Source organism: Gymnoscopelus braueri (assembly GCF_963280865.1).
Source record: "Gymnoscopelus braueri genome assembly, chromosome: 23".
Taxonomy (NCBI): Eukaryota; Metazoa; Chordata; class Actinopteri; order Myctophiformes; family Myctophidae; genus Gymnoscopelus; species Gymnoscopelus braueri.
In genome coordinates, this window is record NC_137625.1 from 38754579 (window position 1) to 38774845 (window position 20267).

At 41.0% G+C, this 20267-nt stretch overlaps 1 protein-coding gene across 1 annotated transcript in view; it reads right to left on the minus strand.

Moving 5' to 3' along the window:
- Positions 1-12881, minus strand: part of large1 (LARGE xylosyl- and glucuronyltransferase 1) — a 122299-nt gene extending 109418 nt beyond the window's left edge. Inside the window, exon 1 of the mRNA XM_080420667.1 lies at positions 12033-12881. The gene's annotated coding sequence lies outside the window, so the exon portion shown is untranslated. The remainder of the gene's footprint in view (positions 1-12032) is intronic.
- Between the last annotated feature and the right edge of the window lie 7386 nt (positions 12882-20267).

The following is a 20267-nucleotide window of genomic DNA, read 5'->3' on the forward strand; positions in this document are numbered from 1 at the left end:
CCTCATCGTTCCAGACCTTTGCAGGTGGGGTTCGAAGCAATTAATCAAGCCCCACTCTGAGCTGGAGGCGAGGGGAAATAAATATCCGTCTCCCGAAACATTCGTCTTCAGGGTGGCGTTCTTCCTTTCTCATTAGTGTGCATTCTTTGTTGCCGTCAAAAAAAACAACAACCATTCAAGCTCCTATAGTTTTAGCCCAGAGAATGAATTAAAACACAAAGCCTTTTGTCAATCTCTAAATCAAAGATTGTGAGTCTTGGCTCAGAGCATCTGCCACAAAATACCCAGGCTGAGTTGAATGCTTACTGCTGACTTGCACCTTTTTGAAACAGAATAATTGAGAATTTAAGAGTTTATTAATCTTGCAGATGTGGGCAAGTTTCCCTTGGGGTAGCCATATATCTTTTATGATGAAACTTGTCTTGCACTGACAAACCAGCCTAATAAATTACACCCTTTACGACTGCCTTTTTTTTAAAGTGAAGGTAGGCTACATTCAACTCGCTCCCTTGTCTCACAGTCTTCACTTTCCGTGTCCCACTTCTGTTTAAAAGATACCACCGGTGTTTTCGCATTTTACCCCCCAACGACTTAATCCATCATCTTCAGAACGTGGTTGCATAAAACATACGAAACAATGCTTGCAACAATACGACTAAAAAGACAAATCGCACTGCATTAAAGCAGATATGTATTTCCCTGCTTGCTGACTAGTACCATTCTGCATAGTCATTATTACACCCCTGTATCTTCACACTGTGACAAGTTTCACAATAGGTAATAGGGGGGGAAGTGTGTTAGCCTTTATGTCTTCCATATCTGCGCCCCTACCCAGCTCCCTCTGGGGTCCTGCTTGTGTGTTTTGTGTGGGGGATTTTGTGCAGGACAAAGACGGCGCGATTCTTCTAAACGCAGAGGGCCTTAATCCTTTGTTATTGAAATCCTTGGCTCACACTAGCAAGTTAGAGAGGAAGATTAGTTTAAAGAAATTGCTCACAGCTCAAATAAATGCTGCGAGTCAGCCATTTTAGGGCCCCCAATAATATGCATACAGTGTTTTAAGATCAAGTATCTTGCTCTGTGAAAGATAACAAGAATGGTGACTGTATTATTCACCAAAAGCGCTGGTATAAATCAATGTTTCCAAACCATGGCGGTCTGGCCCAAAATTATGTAACATCACCGTAAACACAGTTATGATATTAGTAGTGTGTGTGTGTGTGTGTGTGTGTGTGTGTGTGTGTGTGTGTGTGTGTGTGTGTGTGTGTGTGTGTGTGTGTGTGTGTGTGTGTGTGTGTGTGTGTGTGTGTGTGTGTGAGAGATGTAAGAGGGGGGCTCCAAGGAAAAAAGTTTGAGAACCACTGGTCTAAATGGTGGCATGGATGGCTTTGGTCCAGTGTATAATATAATAATGGTGTACACCACAGTGAAATCTTTCTTTGTGTCTTATGATAAGCAACCAATCAAACTAATTATTCTATGATTCCATCTCCTCCATATGACCTCATCTTTGCACGGACAAGTAACTTTAGTGTCTAGACAAGTGAATGGGAAATGTACTTGTCCGAAGGACAAGTCCCTCAAAAAGTAAATGTCAAGCCCAGGCCTGCACACACACAATGTCCTCTGGTCCAAGGCTTTAGTCCAAAGAAAATCATCTCCTTTATCTTCCTCCACATTACGGTCTGCACAAATAACCACCAACCGACTGTTTGGGACAATCAACTATTCCCAGTCACTATTTTTTGTCAGGGTCCCCCTGTTGAAAACCCATGTTGTATGTCATTCTTCTTAGCCACCCTATTCTGGAGGGAACATTTGATGAAAATAGATGTTCTACAAGCTCATAACATACCGTGTTGTGAGCTTGTAGATCAGCTATTAATGGCGAAGATATTTCATATACAGCGAAAACAGGAGGGGGCCTAGTACAGAGAATCCAGTCAACTAAGTATAGCGTTTTAGCAATTAATAATCCACGTGTTTTAGATCAATCCGGCTTCTTCTCAAATCTGAGATTAGCGGAATTAACTGACTTCACTTACAATTTAACTTCTCAAAGAAGTCCACTTAGAGCTAATCTTAAAGAGAAAAAAAAGGTTTTAGGATTTCAATGCACTTCATCAGAACTGATGCCTCTGGGATACAAGACATTAGCTTTTCAGCCTTAATAAAAACTATATTATCACAGCTAAAAAGTAATGAGTAACAGACAGTGGTGGAAAGTAGCCAAGTACATTTACTCATGTACTGTACTTAATTGTGAGGTACTTTAACTAGGGATGGGACGATAATCACTATTATCGTTGATTGTGATAATAAACCACCCACAATAATCGTATCGCAGAGATTTTAATTTACCACGAAATTGATACTAGGGTGAATTAGCTTTTGTTGAGCTGCAAATTCAGTACCACTTAAACCCTCTATGCTTGATAAAACGGACCAGTAAAGAGCGCATTTGGTACGCTCTTATTTCACTCAACACAAAACAATTCGCCGAAATTAGAAGATCTACAAGCTTGTAGATCGGCAATTTTTGGCGAACCTTACCCCCAGAATAGGAATGTTGGCGGGTTCAAGTGGTTAACAAAAGTGGCATTTAAAATTTTAAGCATATTTGATTATCGCGAAAATGTCATTAATCGCAACCGTTTTTGCCACAATAATCGTGACATGTAATTTTTCACATCGTCCCATCCCTAACTTTAACTTTACAGTTGTACTCCACTACTGGTAGAACTTCTTCCACCACTGGTAAGAGCACAGGAAACAGCATGCTACAGCCTATGCAAAGGATTTCAGGAGAAGAGGAGGAAAGGCTGGAACTCAATCAGATCTGTACTGAGGATGCAGGACGACATGGTACTGGTCAATCATACCCCATCTGTTATGGAAATTAACCACAAGCGGCGTGGCACACACACACACACACACACACACACACGTGTGCCATGTCCTCGCATGCACACAGCTTCGGGCAACCTGTATTCTCATGCCAAACAGCCAATCAACAGGCTGTCAACAGCCCAATCTGTTCCCACTGTCCAACTGTCACTGCAGCCACCCACAACCAGTGATAAAAAAGCATGGAATATTCATTTTTTTATTTTATTTTTATTTAAAGAGACAATTAATTCGCTGCGAAAGGGGGAGTACAGAACATTTTGATTCACAAAGCAGTAGGCTAACCACCGTAAGGCAGTGGGCTCTCAAACTTTTTCATGTCAAGGACCCCCACAGTGAGCTGCGGACCCCCCCATCTGAAAATGTTTCGTGCATTTCCCCCCGAAGCAAAGATTTGAGTTTGAAAAATGTTTGCTTTAAAAATATATATTCAAAGATTTGCACAAATGTTCACGATTCTTCAAAAATAGCCAAAGTATAAAATATGGTTGAAGTGGTTAAAATGATTGTGACGCGATATTGACATATTTTGCTAGGGACCCCCTGGTAGCCCCCCAAGGACCCCTGGGGGTCCCCGGACCCCACTTTGAGAACCAATGGCGTAAGGCATCATCGCCGGCCTCATTTGACGCGGTGAGCTATGGCTCCACTTGTACATTGCTCCGTGCCGCACGCCAGCATATTCAATTTGCATTGAATCGAGGAACACACGATTAATACATCACCCTTGACCACAGGCAAATGGTCCTACAGCCCGGGCATCAATTTGATTCTATGATACCACCATCATGCCTCGCTGCTGGGATGTTTCAATCATCAATCTAACTGGGTTATGGAAGAAAATCGGGGCCTCTGAAGCCCACAATAGCTCCTGCTAATGTAGTGGCACATCATGCGCATCGCTGTAACATTACCGTTGCATCTATCATAAGAATTTCCCTTGGTGGGCCTGTGTGGTCCCCAAAGGGAGGGGCTGGAACGGCAGAGGAAATCAGCTGCATCACTGAGGCAGAGGACAGCGGCATGAACGACGAGGTCCTTCTCTGCTCTCTTGTGTGTGAGAGTTTCCCTTTGCACCGGTGCTGCCTTCAGCCTGGAACCACAGCGGAACCGAGTGCACGGCGAATGACATGGTCCACACACACAGTAGACCCGCAGGGGGTCCTCAAGAGTTACTACAGGGGGTCTGCCAAATCTTTGTGTGATTTTTACATTCACTTCAACCAAGCCTTCCCTATTCTGAGGAGAACTTAAGCTGAAAATAGCAGAACTGGGACGTATGACAGCTCCAGGGAACTAGATTACCACATGTCAACTGCCAATGGTATATAGATTTCCTCCTGAAGAAATAGCTTCTGTTGTCTGTTTGTGATCCTGCTTTTTATGGCATGAGATATGTGCTGACAAGACCAATCAAATGTGTAAATTCAAGCGATCGCTCCAGGAGGGTCCTGAAACAAGTGCATTCAGAAAGAGTTGTGTACAAAATCCTTTTGTACATAACGAAGCCTTTTCAGTGGAAATAGGGAGAGTCGTGTGGTACCGTAATTAACTTAAAAGAGGTAGTCAAGTGCCAAAAAAAAAGAACAGGTCTAGAAGCTAACAAGGCTTGCAATGCGAAGGCTTGAGAGTGCTGTGTTTTTTAAACACAGCACTCTCACTGTCAACACCATTTACAGAGGCGCTGCAGATTACACACACACACACACGCGCGCGCGCGCGAACACACACACACATGACGTAAAAAGTGATGCATACTTGCATTGCACTATACTGTAATATGTCCGTTTGAGTTGTTATTTGCAACAGTTTGACAATTACCTTGGTTAAAAACAAAAGAAATATATTTTGCATTCATAAAAGAATGAACAGTGAATAAGCTATTCAAAGTCATTCACTTAGTGATGAATAAGCAGCCATTGTGATCTCACCTCACCATGTATCTTAATCCTGGATAATGACAGATGTGGTAGTTAAAGGGATAGGTGGAGGTGGACTAGATAGCTCTGTAGTGGGCGGAGAAGGTCAGAGAGGTTAATAGAGCAGTGTCTTGCCTTCAGCTCGGCCTGATAAGTGTATTTGTGGCAGCTACACTTGACTGCACAACGCAGGACCTTCTTCTGCCTTGTGTCCGAAATTCTAAATGAGCAGATTTGGTTATCCGAAATTTGGCTTGCTAATTCCTGAGTCCAAGGGATGCAGGGTACTTTTCTATGCCTGACAGGACCTTGGTCCTCCACACACACACATTTGCATTCCAGCTACAATGCTTTGTCATCACATTCGCCAACAGCAGTCGGCAACAGCTCTGAAAATGTACATGTTTTTCATAATTTGAAGGGAAAAAATGGCTAAACGGCTTGCGTTTAAACATGCCTGAGTCACCGCACACAGAATCTTGGTTTGTCTGCTCTGTTGCTAAGACGTGTAATGACATTTAATGAGAGGGTCGTTCACGTGCGCACTGAGCTGTCTCGCTGTGTTAAAATACCAGAGTGTCACTGCACGGCCAAGCGGGGCTATCATGATCGCCCCTGAAAACCACAGGATTGGTTAGAACAAGGCGAAGCTTTGTCAGGTCAACGGTGGGGACGGGCGAAAGTGAACAATTAATGCCTTGTGGCAAATGAGTGATTTGGCTTTTTCAGCCAACTGAGGGAAAACAGTGATTAGTGTTTACGTGCATATGATGAGTCAGAGAGAGAGTTATCACATTTAGAGTGGAGGATGATACTGCAATAAGCACTGTTTTAACCACTTAAAACCATGTGTATATTGTTTACCGGGGTCCCCCAGGGGTCTATACCAGTGGTTCTCAACCAGTGGTCCGGGGACCACCAGTGGTCCTAAGGGGTCCTCAGCGAAATTAGTTAACATAGCGTCACAATCATTTTTACCACTTAGCTTTGGCTGTTCAAAAATGGCAGATATACAAGCTCATATATGAGCTTGTAAATCTGCTAATTTTGAAAAAAATCTTGAAAATGTGTGCACATCTTTGAATATATACATATTTTTTTAAAGCGAACATTTTTAACACAAATCCTTGCTTCTGGGGGTCCCTGGAACAAAACATTTTCAGATGGGGGGTCCGTGGCCAAACGTATATCAATTTAGGGGTCCTTGGCATGAAAAAGCTTGAACACCACTGGTCTACACCACCGTGTCCCCAACAGTGGTTCGGGACCCATCTTTGGGTTGTGGACCAACGATATTATTTCAAAAGATTTTTAAAAGTTTCAACAAAGAAAATCACAACTTTTAATCAATTAAAAACAACTCCTAATACTTGCAAACAAGTATTTCATAAATAAAACGAAATAAATCGAATAATTTACATATATATATTTTTTTTCTTTTTAAGTGTAAGAAGTAGTGAAAATAGAAGATCTACAAGCTCACAACGCGGTGCGAAGCGACGCATTGCGACCTTGTGGATCTGCTATTTTCATTTGTTTGGATCGCCTAATTTCTCTTTTGGGTCTCGAGCTAAAAAAAGGTTTGGGAACCACTGATCTATACAGTTGGCCCCCTCCTTTTCTCCCTCTACACCAAATCTTGTCACCGAAAATAGACGATCTACAAGCTCACAACAACGTACAATGCAAAACATTGTGAGCTTGTAGAATGGGACATTTCCGCCTATTATGACATGCCCAGAATGCAGACGCTAGGGTTCATATCACTACCAGTTGCAGGAGGAGGGAGCCGTGTTTGTGTACCAGAGAGTAGACATGTGTATTGCTAGTTAAGACACGTAGGAAACAAAGAGACGCAGGAGGCAGACTGCAGTTAAACCATTTTATATTAACCCACTCAATCCGGGAACACATCTGTGTCATTTTTAGATTTGAGCTACAACCATTATTTTATACTTTGGCTATTCAAAAATAGCAGATATGCAAGCTCGCAGCGCGGCACCGAGCTTGTACATCTGCTATTTTTGAAAAATCTTGAACATTAACATTTTGGGCAGATCTTTGAATACATATATATTTTTACCTAAAATCTTTGCTTCTGGGGGTCCCTGGCTGGAACTAGATATTTGAGATGGGGTCGGCGGCCAAAAACATATAATTTTGGGGGTCCTTGACATATTCCAGGGACCCCCAGAAGGAAAGATTTGAGTAAAAAAATAATATTAAAAAAAAAAAAAGTCCCGATAAAAAAAAGATCTACAAGCTCGTAGCGCCGCTTGTATATCTGCTATTTTTGAATAGCCAAAGTACAAAATAATGGTTATAGACAAAAATCTAAAATGACACAGATGAGTTCCTGGATTTAATGGGTTAAGGGAGGGGGTGATCCTGGTGGTGGCTGAGCCTGTTAGTTCACAGATCCCACCGATATGAACCTAATGGTTTCATGGCAGACAGAAAAGAAGGTCTGTTTGTCTGAAGAAGATCATTAGCTCAAAACGACACTCGTGACTTGTCAATAGATTGCACTTAAGGGAGTGAGAAAGTGCAGACTTTCTTTGGCGTTAGTATTTCTGTCTTATGATATTATTGGTCCAGCACCTGCTCGAGTCTAAATGGTATTTGGATGTGCTGTGAGTGACTGCTAAGTACAGTTTGTTGGCAGATGACTTCATTGGTCTGAAACCAGACTAATAATAAGTGTCAAAGTCAAGTATTTAAAATGCACAGTATTTAACTTTGGCCTGTGTTTACCTTTTTAAAAAACAAAACAATAACCACATGTTTTACCCGTTTACTCTACCAGCGGTCATCAGCCAGTGGAATAGTATCAGTGTGGTGGTGTTTACCTGCAGAAACACACTGCCCTCTCGCTGTATTTTGGTGTTTTCACTGTTTGTTTTCGTAGACGCCCAAAAACATCCCTGTCTACCAAAACAAAAAAGTGAAAACACCAAAATACAGTGAGAGGGCAATGTGTTTCTGCAGGTAAACACCACCACACTACTCCACTGGCTGATAACTACTGGTATAGAGGGAAATGATGGGCTAAAGTTACATATTATTATGCCTATAAGTTGTCATATATTGAAATCCTGTCTAAGTATGATTTGTGTGCATTTGTAAAATGTCTGAGCTTATTTTATTTCATTTGTTGTTGTAAAAATCGTATAAACACAGTATTGGGAAACAAAATAATTAGGCTATTTTTGGTATCTTAAGGTTTCACAGTAAACAAGTAGAGTCAAATAACATTAGCTGTTAATGCTCTGGATATGCAGCGATGTGTTGGGGGAAAGTATCAGGAATAAATCAAAGCACAGACGTACAAGATTAGCATCTGACCCCAAAAAGAGTTAAGATTGAAGTCTGACATCCATCATGAATTGGAAATTTCTCTCTGAAACGGGCATACCTACAATAGGTTTAACAACACCAAAAATAGAAGGACCTGTAAAATTAAGATCTGAGGTGATCATCGTTAACACACGAGAATCTTTAAAAAATGAAATCCTTCTTTTACTTTTTACTCATTAGTCTAGCAAGTATCTTTGGAAAAAGGAAGGCGACTGGTGTCCGTCAGAATGTCGGAGCAGAGGGCGGATGCTTTAATCCCCGCAGGAGAGCTGGGGCGAGGCTGGTTCAGTTCTATTTGCGTTCGGCATGAAACCGGGAGGCCTTCCAACACAGAGCCAGATGGCATGCCATGAACTGTCTGATCACACAGCTCAAAACATAAACAATTACAAATACTTTCGGCAGTAAGTATGATTCCCCCCTGCAGAATGCGTTCATCCCACCCTGGAGAAGCAGAATGTGTCGGTGTGCCGGATGAAAGCAAAGCATGTCAGAATATCCATGTTCTTTTTTTCCCTCCTTTTTTTCCTTCTATTACAGTGATAATCAACCTTTTGAGTATCAAGGACCCCCAGTCTGATATGCATCAGGCCAAGCCCCCCAACCCCACCCATTTGATACCATATTTGCAGTGGTCTAAAGTAACTAAGTACATGTACTCAAGTACTGTACTTAAGTACAATATTTATGTATCCACTTCACCCCTATATACATTCTGGCCATTTGAAAATTTACAATCTCTACAAGCTCACAATGCGTTGTGATGCGACGCATTGTGAGCTTGTAGATCTGCTATTTATTTTTTTTACATTTGCAACCTTAATGAGTACTTTTAGTTTAAGTATATTTTGATACCAATACTTTTGTACTTTTACTTACTGAATTTTGAATTCCGGACTTTTACTTGTAACAGAGTATTTCTACATTGCAGTATTGATACTTTTACTTGAGTAAAAAGAAAAAAGTACTTTTTCCACCACGGCATATTTGTCTGGATTCTCTGGAATCCCAATCCACACAGTAAAACCCTCAGTGTTCATTTAGCTCTGAGACGTTACAGACCCGTAAGGTTCCATTTGAACCCCTGACGTTAAGAACCAGTGTTCTATGACATCACGTTACACACTACACAAAATGGTGCTTTTTTTGAATGGCTAACCACTCCACCGTGCCTTTAATCATTCAAATGGTTCACTCCACCCTATCAGCTTCATCTGGTCCCATGAAGGCTTATCAATGTGCTCGTGAATCAAGAAATGCATCCAATTCCAGATTGCTGAATGGCCAATAGATTTTCTTATGAAATGGGCGTAATAGAGATGTGCTAATAATGTAGTTACCTATAAACTGCTTCAGTGGGCTGAATCCAGGGAAGCCGGTCTATAAAAGCAGCTGACCTTGCTCAATGGTAACAGTCCCTGTCTTCTAATTTCGCCCTTCATAATGTTTACTGGTCCATCTCAACAATAAAACATTTAGGAAAGGGTGATAAGAAAGTAATTCATTGGAGTTAATTGGGACTCTGTGATGGCATGTCCCTTGCTGGGTTTATTACACCAGCGAGATTCATATCGGAGCACTTAACGTTGTTTCCTTTAAATAATAAAGGCCATATACACACAGAAGGCAATCCCGCCATGATAAAGCCTGCCATTCTGGCAATGTGTAAATTAAACTGATAGTCTCCTCCATTTATTATTGAAGGCAATCTCAGGCTGTGTGAGCCCCCAGTTGAATACTCAACATATTTTAAGAGAAAACTGATATTCCAAAAGAAGATGTCTTCATGCCTGTGCAGACCTTCAGTGACATTAACTATAACAGTTGATTTGATGCTACTGGCTTGGAAAGGAGAGAGAGAGGGGCTTCCATACAAAGTAAACTGTGATAATGCTCAGCAGCACAGAGCCCAGCACCACTCTCTGAGCCTACTATAAAACATGTCACGGTTAGACAAACTTATTTCAATACATCATGTTGTAGGATATGCCTGGCTGTCCGAACAGTCAATTTGACTAGGATAACAACAACTCCACAATCCAGAGAGAGAGGCTTTTTGCACACTGACTCGCAGGTCAAGGGCTCTTTTGCAATTCTCAATATCGGGGACGCTCATATACTTGGTTCAGACGAGTCAATGCACATCACCATTATTGAGCAATCAACTGCCATAATGTGGAAAAGTGATTACACTGTGATGACTGCATCGTTTAGAAATGTGGCTGTTCGATGCCCCGGCTTAACGTGGAAATCAATGAAGCAGCCTGAGCCCACACAGCAGCACAGGGTTGTTTGTTTTGTTGTGCCTACTGTGATTCTGCATACATGCCCACTAATCAATGACATACAAGGCAAAACATACCTATAGAGTAGGATATATGTCAGACAGTAGTACATGTCACCAAGTTATGGACTGACTGACTGAATGAGTGAATGTCAAACACAGACATGCGTTGCATGCAGTCACAGACATGCTGCAGCTGCAGCTTATGTGAGCATGAAGTAAAAACATAAATTCTACATTCATAGAAATAAAGACAGCTTCATGGAGTATCACTATTCACTGACACTGTTAATTCCTGTAAATATTCTTAAAAGCATGGCATGTGCGACTTGAAACAGGTTTAAGGTTAGTGGCGTTCAGGCCGTACATAACGTCAACATTGGGGCAGTGGTTCTCAAAGTGAGGTCCAGGGACCCTCCGGGTTCCTTGAGGGGGTTCCAAGTGGACCCTTACAGGTCTGTAACTCTAAGTTATGGGTCCTTGAAATCAAAAAGTTTGAGAACCAGGGGACAGGGAAGAGCTGTTTTGGTCAATTGTTCCATGTCACAGTTTAGCTTGCTAAATCCTTGCACATCCTCCAGCATCAGGTGGAGAGAGGCTCCATTTTAAAGAGAAAGAGGGGGTAAACTTCTATGCCGCTGACTGCTGCCGACAGTCCGCTCGCTGTAATAACGTCGTTACAGACTACCAGTGGTGGAGAGTAACTAAGTAGATTTACTTAAGTACTGTACTAAGTACAATTTTGAGGTATTTGCACTTTACTTGAGTATTTCCAACTTCCAATACTTTTACTTCTACTCCACTACGTCTCGGATCCAAATATTGTACTTATACTCCACTACAATTATTTGAACACTTTAGTTACTTTGTAGCTTTATAATAAAATAAAAACATGCATTAACCACTTCAGCCCTATATACATTTCGGCCATTTGGAAATAGCAGATCTACAAGTTCACAATGTGTAGCGATGCATGCATTGTGAGCTTGCAGATCTGCTATTTTCAAAATATGTTTATACATTTTAAAACTTGAAATGGGACATTCGGCATAATGAGCACTTTTACTTTTGGTACTTTTAGTACATTGTGATGCCTATACTACAGATACTTTTACTCAAGTGCATTTTGAATTCCAGACTCACTTGTAACAGAGTATTTCTATATTGCAGTATTGATACTTTTACTTAAGTTAAAAAAAAAAGTGAGTACTTTTTCCACCACTGGTTACAGACTACACTAACTCGCTGTGTAACCCACGGGAATTAATGGGGTGTTTTTTTGCCCCGATTCCCCCAAGGTTTGGGTGTTTGGTCTGGCGACGCACTCCTCTCTGAATGAGCAGCAAAGGCCTGTCTAGTGTCTAAATGGACATTTACGCGCAAGGACTTTTTAAGGTTAGGCAATGGGGGGTAAAAATAGATCATTCGTCACACTTCTTGACGCCCGATATAGACATTTTTGGGGGCTACGGCAGCAACAAATAAAAACACAAAAAGGAGCTGTCCGAGGTTCTGAGGTGATGCGCAGTTTTATGAATAACACGGCGTGACAAACCCACACTCACCTGATGCAGAAGGTGGATGCAATGTAATTCTCTGAGCTGGTCTCTTTATCCTGACAGCAAAGCAGACAGACAGCTGCTGAACCTCAACAACACACAGCAACACTCAAGAAGCTCTGCGACTATAATAGACTCTCTCTCCAGCGAAGACAATGTTCACAATAGTAATCAGAACGAGAACAAAAGACAGCACTTTTTCTGTGTGAGTCAGTCACGGCAAGCTGTCTGGCTGTTCTTCTCGCGTAAAACCGGACAGTAGCGTCTATACTTCTTCCTCTTCCACGGAGACTTTTGGGGGATTTTATTTCAAGGTACTTAGCTGTGACGGGGGGTCGCCACTTGAAGCCCAAGCAGCTTGGCCTCTAAGATCTCACACTGTTAGCCCAGGCTAACGCCAATAGCACCATAAAAAAAATGTGTGCACTGTTGTTGTCATCATCGCACTAGACGGGGCCCCGCGTTAAAGAGACTTCTCCCCGGGTAAAAAAAGATGTGATCGCGTCGCCTCCTCGCCGCCGCAGCGCCAGTTCAGTTCAGATCCCGGGGGGTCTCTGTGTGTTCTGTCATCATTGGATCGTTGTCACCAAGCTGCCGGCAGACACACACACACACACACACACACACACACACATACACACACATACAGACAGTCACACACACAGACCCGGGTAGATGCGGCAGGCAGGCACTAGGCAGACTCCTTGGCAGCGGGGATAATGTCCTTCCGAAGCTCCGTTACATCAGATCAGTGGTTTCCATGTGTCCGGATGCGCATACATCCTGCCGTAAACAAGCAATGCAGCATTCTTCAGGTCGGTCGTTTAGAGCAGCAGTGATTGCGTGGTGCTCCACTTTCCAACACGGCCTCTCGACTCACATACACACAACACTCACATACACACACTCATTCCACACACACACACACACTCACACGTGTTGCCAGATTTTGAGAGAGAAATAAGGAACCAGGTCTATGAAAACAAGCCCGAAAGAAGCGTCTAGGCTTTGAAAATAGCCAATCTACAAGCTCACAACTGAGCTTGTAGATCTACTATTTTATTTTTTTTAAAGACAAAAATAACCTTGGAGAAAAAAACCTGGCCCCAAATATTTTTAGATAGGGGGGTCGGTGGACAAATTCACATTAATCTGGGGGTCCTTGACATGATTTTTTTTTAGAGCCGCTGATTTAAACAACATTAAGAAACAAGCCCAACTACCAATATTTACAAGCAACTTTACAGAAAAACAAGCCCAAAGTTGCTTATAATAAGCCTACATGGCAACACTGACACTCACTCCCTCACACACACACACGCAGTCCTTTCTTCCCAGCCTCCTCCGCTCCTGACAAGCACCGAGCAGCCAATCCAGGAGCGCGTCCCGCCCACCCCTCCATGCTTTCAGCCAATCCGGGAGCCCCTCCCGCCCACCCGTTCATCCTTTCAGCCAATCCAGGAGCACGTCATCCTCACCTTGGGAGGAGGGCTCCCTCTCTCATTTCAGGCAAAGGCGTTTGGAGCAAAACATGGACAAGAGCCCAGTGGATTAGGGTCTCTCTTAAGGATGCGCTGCTGAATTTTACAGAAGTGGTTCTCAAACGTTTTTATTTTATTTAAAGGACCCCCATGAATCTGAGAGTGTACAAGTAAATAAGTAAATAAAGTATTCAATAAATCAATTAATCAATCAATCATTCAATTGTATACTATTGTATGTCTTTAAATGTCTTGATGAATTGAATACCCAGGACTAGTGTCAAGCAACTCAAAGATTATGTTTAATATCTGGAATCTAGAGTTGCAATACCAACCCTTGACATCCCATACATCCAAACAGAAAAGTTTGTATTAAACAACATTAAACTCACCAACATTGCAGCTGTATGGAAAACTTGAATTATCTTATCTATTAGCTTTCTATCTGCAAAGTTTTTGAGTTTAAAAAAAAAATCCACCATAGACATGCTATGAGCTACTTTCTGTCAATAAATTCTGTGCAGGTGATTTTATTTTATTATTATTATTATTATTATTATTATTATTATTATTATACGTTTTGGAGTTTGGAAGCGCTCGTTTTGCTGCCACTTGCATTGTGTGCAATTTTGAAACAGGTGGTAAGCAGGACCATTGAGTGAATTCCAACAAGCGCTCCCAAACTCGAACATTTAGAAAAGTGATCAACTGCACAGAATTTCTTGACAGAAAGTAGCTCAAAACATGTCTACGGTGGATTTTAATGAGACAAAAACTTTGCAGATTGAAAAAGGATAATTCAAGCTTTCCTTAAAGTTGTACAATGCAAAATCACAAATAACGATTTTTAGCAACCTCTGCTGGTCACTACCGTCACTGCATACAATTTCCCTAGTCCTCGATTACCCAGAATTCCATTCGTTTTCACCGGAAGCCGGAAGCGTTTCAAAAAGCGATCTTTTAATTGTTTTATACTATCTACGGATCGTTTCTCTTAGCCAGTGGAGCATTAGTTACCATGAAATGTGCTTTGTTTTTCTGTTCTTTTTCGATCTCCAAATCCTACATTCTCTTAAAATCAGCGTGAGGTTCCTTTTTGTTAATAGCGCGGTAGTTCCTGGCCAAACAGGAAACCGTTGCGGTAGTTCCTGAGGACGTCGGCCACGACGTCATGACGTTGGCCAGGAACGTCATTTTCCCGGGAAAGTCCCCCCCGTACACGTTCAATAGAAAATATATAAATAAAAGGCTTCCGGGGGTGAAATTCACGGAGTGGGTGTTGTGAAACTTTTGCCACTCGCAAAAGATATACAATTTAACTTTAGTTTTGTTGAAAACGTTACCTAGTATTACTTTAAAGCTGCAATGTTGGTGAGTTTAACTTTGTTTAAATGGATATTTCACTTTTTTTTTTGTGTCATTGTATCGTCTACTCAGGCTTATGTGAGCCCCCCAGGCAGTTTGTAAGTTGCTTGATTCAGTATATAGATATTTGATATTCATTTTATCAGACACGCCCCCTTCCTAAACAAACCCATTGTAACTTCAAACTCCATTGTAACCATGTTAGATTCATCAGAAACACCCGTCCTTGGTTCTGGTGACTGATATTATCCTTCTAATACGTGAGGAGACCGTGTTTTTTCATGTATTTTTAATATTTTTTGGGGAAAATGAAAAAGATGTAATACAATAAAAAAATGTGATAAAATAAATGAAAAAAGTAATCGAAAAAACACGGCACCTCACGTATTAGGAGGGCAGGATGAGTCACTAGAACCAAGGACGGGTGTTTTTGATGAATCTAACATTTTAAAAATGGAGTTTGAAGTTATAATGGGTTTGTATGTGAGATAATAATAATACATTTTATTTGTAACGCACTTTATATTTGAAGCAAATCTCAAAGTGCTACAGGTTAAAAACATAAAAAAGAAAGAGAAAACAACAATAATAATAAAACAGTGAAATGAATAAACTTCAAATCAAGTCAGCAAACACAGTAGAAGTTTAAAAAGATAAAACAACTACATCTCTATCTATGCAAATGCCTTGTTAAAAAGGTTTTTAGGCCCTTTTTAAAAAATCCACATTCCAATCCAAGATCCACATTGGAGCCACTCCATTCCTATGTGGATCCCGAGACCAAACATGATTAGATTTTTGTCTCCGCCAGGCCGAAGGCGTGGGCGAGACTATGTTCTCGGCCATTTAATTTAATTTTTATGTTTTTCTTTGCTTAGTTTTTAGCCTTTTAACTAGTTGTTCTCTTAAAAAAGTTATTTTTTTTGTTCTGTAATATGAAAAATCGGACAGATCTGTCTTGATCACATGGCTGTGTAGAGGTAATGCATATCGATTTGCGTGATGTTTAGACAAAATCTGTAGAAGTAATATAAATAAAATGTGTTGCAGAGGAATTGTGAGGTTTTTACTTGGTCTTCAAGGAGTATGCATGCACATGGTTTCATGCCGATCGTTCCAACGGTGCCAGAGATTAGCTTCACACACACACACACACACACACACACACACACACACACACACACACACACACACACACACACACACACACACACACACACACACACACACACACACACACACACACACACACACACACACACACACACACACCTACTAATAATAATAATAATACATCCAATTTATAAAGCGGTTTTCTTGGTACTCAAAGTAGCTTTACACAACATCCCGATTGACTAAGATTGGCTTCTAAAGGCGGCTTTCCATATGCATGGCCTCACCCTACCCCACACCACACCGTCCACTTGTGCCTCGGTTTCCACTACAATGAAGTGGGTAGAGTGGTGTGTAAGTGGTACTAAACTGGTGCCTAAAAAGTACCCAGTCCTGGGCAGGTCTGAGCTAGGCCAAGCGGGGCCAAACACTTCATAATGACTGATCACTCACCAACTTTTTATTTAGAACAGGATATAGTTGTAAAACATTATAATACTTTATAGATTATTATAATCACAGTTAAAATCTATTCTAGTGTGTGATAATTATCATAGTTGTAAAACATTATAATAATTTATAGTGTATTATAATCACAGTTATAATCTATTATAGTGTATTATGATTATCATAGTTGTAAAACATTATACTACTTTATAGTGTATTATGATCACAGTTGTAATCTATTATAGTGTGTTATAATCATCATAGTTGTAAAACAGTATACTACTTTATAGTGTATTATGATCATAGTTGTAATCTATTATAGTGTGTTATAATCATCATAGTTGTAAAACAGTATACTACTTTATAGTGTATTATGATCACAGTTGTAATCTATTATAGTGTGTTATATTATCATAGTTGTAATAAATTATAATAATTTATATTATATTATAATCAGTTATAATCCATTATAGTGTATTATAATTAGCAGAGTTGTAATACATTATAATTTATATTGTATTATAATCACAGTTATAAGGATCCATTTGGTTCATACCGAACCAAATGGTTCACCCGCACATGCACAGGTGATTTGCATTTGTATACAGGACAGTTGGCCACTCATTTACATTACATTGTTAGACAAAAAGCAATGACCTCCATCTATGTTTACATTACAAATGAGTGTCAATGGCTGGAGTCTGCTACTCATACCTGTGGATTTGAGAGGGGGTACTTTTGTGTAATGGAAACGGAAGATATTTTGATGCGGTGTGGTGTGGTGTGGTGTAGTGTGGTGTGGTGTGGTGCTTAAGTTGCAGTGGAAAGGGGGCTTATGTGGCCTGTTTTGAACAAAATGCCTCAAATCATGTACGCAGCGTCCGATTGCCGTGAAACTTTGCACAGACATTACCACTTGGCCAAGCAAGAAATGCCACCCTACATTTTTTGTTACTACTCCTATCAAGACATATCTGTCACATCATATTCCATTCTGACTGGCTATGACTGGCTTCAGTGGTGTAGCTTACATAGGGTTGCTGGGTTAGGTGAAACCATACCCCCCCCCCCCGATCTGAAAACCCATACTGAAAACGGTGTGTCTACGCCACTGACTGGCTTATAAATGTTGCAGGGGTGTCACACATCCTGAAAGCAGCGCCCGATTGCTGGGAAACTTTGCACGCATATTCCCACTAATCCAAGGAAGAACCTCAATCCCCAAATTTTCAAATCTCCTCATGGTGGTGCTACAACAGCCCACTTCACGTTTTGGCCTATAACTCTTGAACCGTAAGTCATACAATCAAGATCTTTTCCCCCAGGATTCCTTGGATCATGACGCAATTTATAGGCCGCAGTCTGGTGGAGACCTGTGCTCCGAGGAGCACTCTTTACTAGCTGGATTATAATTTCATCTTTTGTTTCATTTAGATAGGACAGGTAATAAGGAAGGGGAGGAACGATGCCAATTAATGCAATGCATGCTTGACTGCAGAACGCCCCCATTGCTGTCACAACTGCAGTTTTCATCAGTTATACATAACATTTCCTCCAAGAAAGTGGTTTAAGATTTGTGTCTGTGTCTGCACACTCATTGGAAAATAACAAAAGTTGACAACAAACAGAGTAAGTAGCCTTGAGGAAATGCATGAAAGCGAGAAATGTATTTACTGGTGAATAAGAGCATGTTTCCTGCCATGATATATTCAATAGACAGTGAACACAATATCTGCGTCTGGAATTTAACACAGGTCAGGAATTCAAAAATATATTTCTTACAAAGCCAGTTTCACAGCTCCAGCTATTATATGGCATGAACAAGAGGGAAATTGTTTTAGATGGTTTTGTTGGTATGAATTGTGGTATGAATTACCGAAGAGCAGATTTGAAATAAGCAATAGTTTAGTTAATATTTTCCAAAACTCCATCATAGCCTTTATTCAGAGACTCATCCAAAACTGATCTCCAGAACAATAGAGTTTGAGATATGAGTCTTGGCATATTCCGTTTAAATGTTGTGGCTATGCCAATTTCCAAATCCTAATTGTATTGTAACATCTGTACTCAACTTCTATTGTTGCTTTGTCTACAGCAATTCCTCTTAGGGATCAATGTGGTTTTGTCTCATCATATCAGTAAAATTTGGTTCTCAGTTTTCACCCAGTTTTGCTCAGTTGCCAATGTTGTTCAGTTTGTCTCTTCAAGTTATTATGCAGTGTTTTGCAAACTAATGCAATGAAAAACTAAACAATGACACATACCCAGCACAGTTATGAATTAAACATCAGCACAGTCTGGCACTATCCTATTTTAGTCAACTGCAAGTGCTAACAATGATCAAGACGTAAACTGCATGGATATGCGTGCATGTGAATGTATTGAAACGTGAAACCACTGTCCCAACATGGTATAATTATCTCACACCTCATGATATGTTTTTCCCCTTCAGAAAGCATCACAAACGACCTGGGATTTGACAACTATTCAAATGCTATACTAAGTTCCTTCTATGCCACTAGCGCATATTTTACCCAACCTCCTCCACAATGATGGAAAGTATTTTTTTTTCCTTCTTTCTTTTTTTTCCCTTTTTTTTTTTTCAATAACCGGAGAAAACATTTATAGAAGATTCTCCTGGGTGTAAGAGAAGTTCTGCTGGCTCGGGGTAATGCAGTGCAGCCTTGAAAGTCACAGCGGATGGGATCACTCATGGCAGGCAGCTCGGAAGCTTTGGTGCTTTCCTTCAAAAGCCTCAGTCAGCAGGGAGCCTGGTTTCTCAGCTGCACCGCTGGCTGTTCGGGTCTCAGGAGTCCCTAACCCTAGGAATCCTTGGGGAGTTCCACTTCTTGGCTTCACAGCGCTTAAACACAGTCTTTCCACACGGTGCCACACATTTCACTCTCATCTCATATCCCGCTAACGTGCCTGTTGATACATTGCAATGATTGCAGTTTGGCTTTGAAATAAACATTAAAAAGGATATTTTAGGATGATGAAGGCTGATCCACTGCGATAAGCCCCACATCCCTGACAGCTCGTACTGATCTCTATCTGAAGACATGAAGCCTCCCTTGTGTGAAAGCTGTTTCACATATGAAAATCATTTTTTCCTTGTTACTGCTTCAGAAAAACTATTAATTCTAAATAACAACAACTGGAACCAAATGGAAACTGGAAACTGGAAACTGGAAAATGGAAACTGGAATACACATGGAACCAAATGGACCCTTACATGTCCATTTGGTTCCATGTGTACACTCTTAGATTTATGGGGGTCTGTGGATAAAAGGGCAGCTACATAGTCAAAACGACGTCAAGTGTAGGCAATAACTCCCAAATTATGTTATTCAGAACTTTAGGTTCAGATGTTCTTGTACCTCCGAGATGTTCAAACTAACTAAAGTTCGGGTAGTTAGACATCTGACCAAGACTTCACTCTGCCAGCAGCAAAAGCAGCAATAGTTTTCTAGAGACATTGGCTGAGGAGGTTAGGCTACTTAGTCTAACCAGAAACACCTCCTTAATCCCTCACTTAGTGACCATAAACACAAACTGTCACCAGAAATGGTCAAATCTCTGTACCTCCGTGACAAATTTGCCACAGCCTGGACGGAGATACAGGGGTTAAAACAACTGGTTCCAGCGCTGTACACAGCTTCAGTGGCTCGAGCGACCGATGGAGCAAGCCGCAGTGTTGCTAGGCAGATTCATTGAGCTAGATGGGCAGATTACTGAGGCAGTATACAACACTTCCGTCCTCTCCGAACTGTCTTTGTTTCGACAAGGCCTTCCCAAATCAAATGTTGTAGCCTGAATGCATGCCAAACTGGAG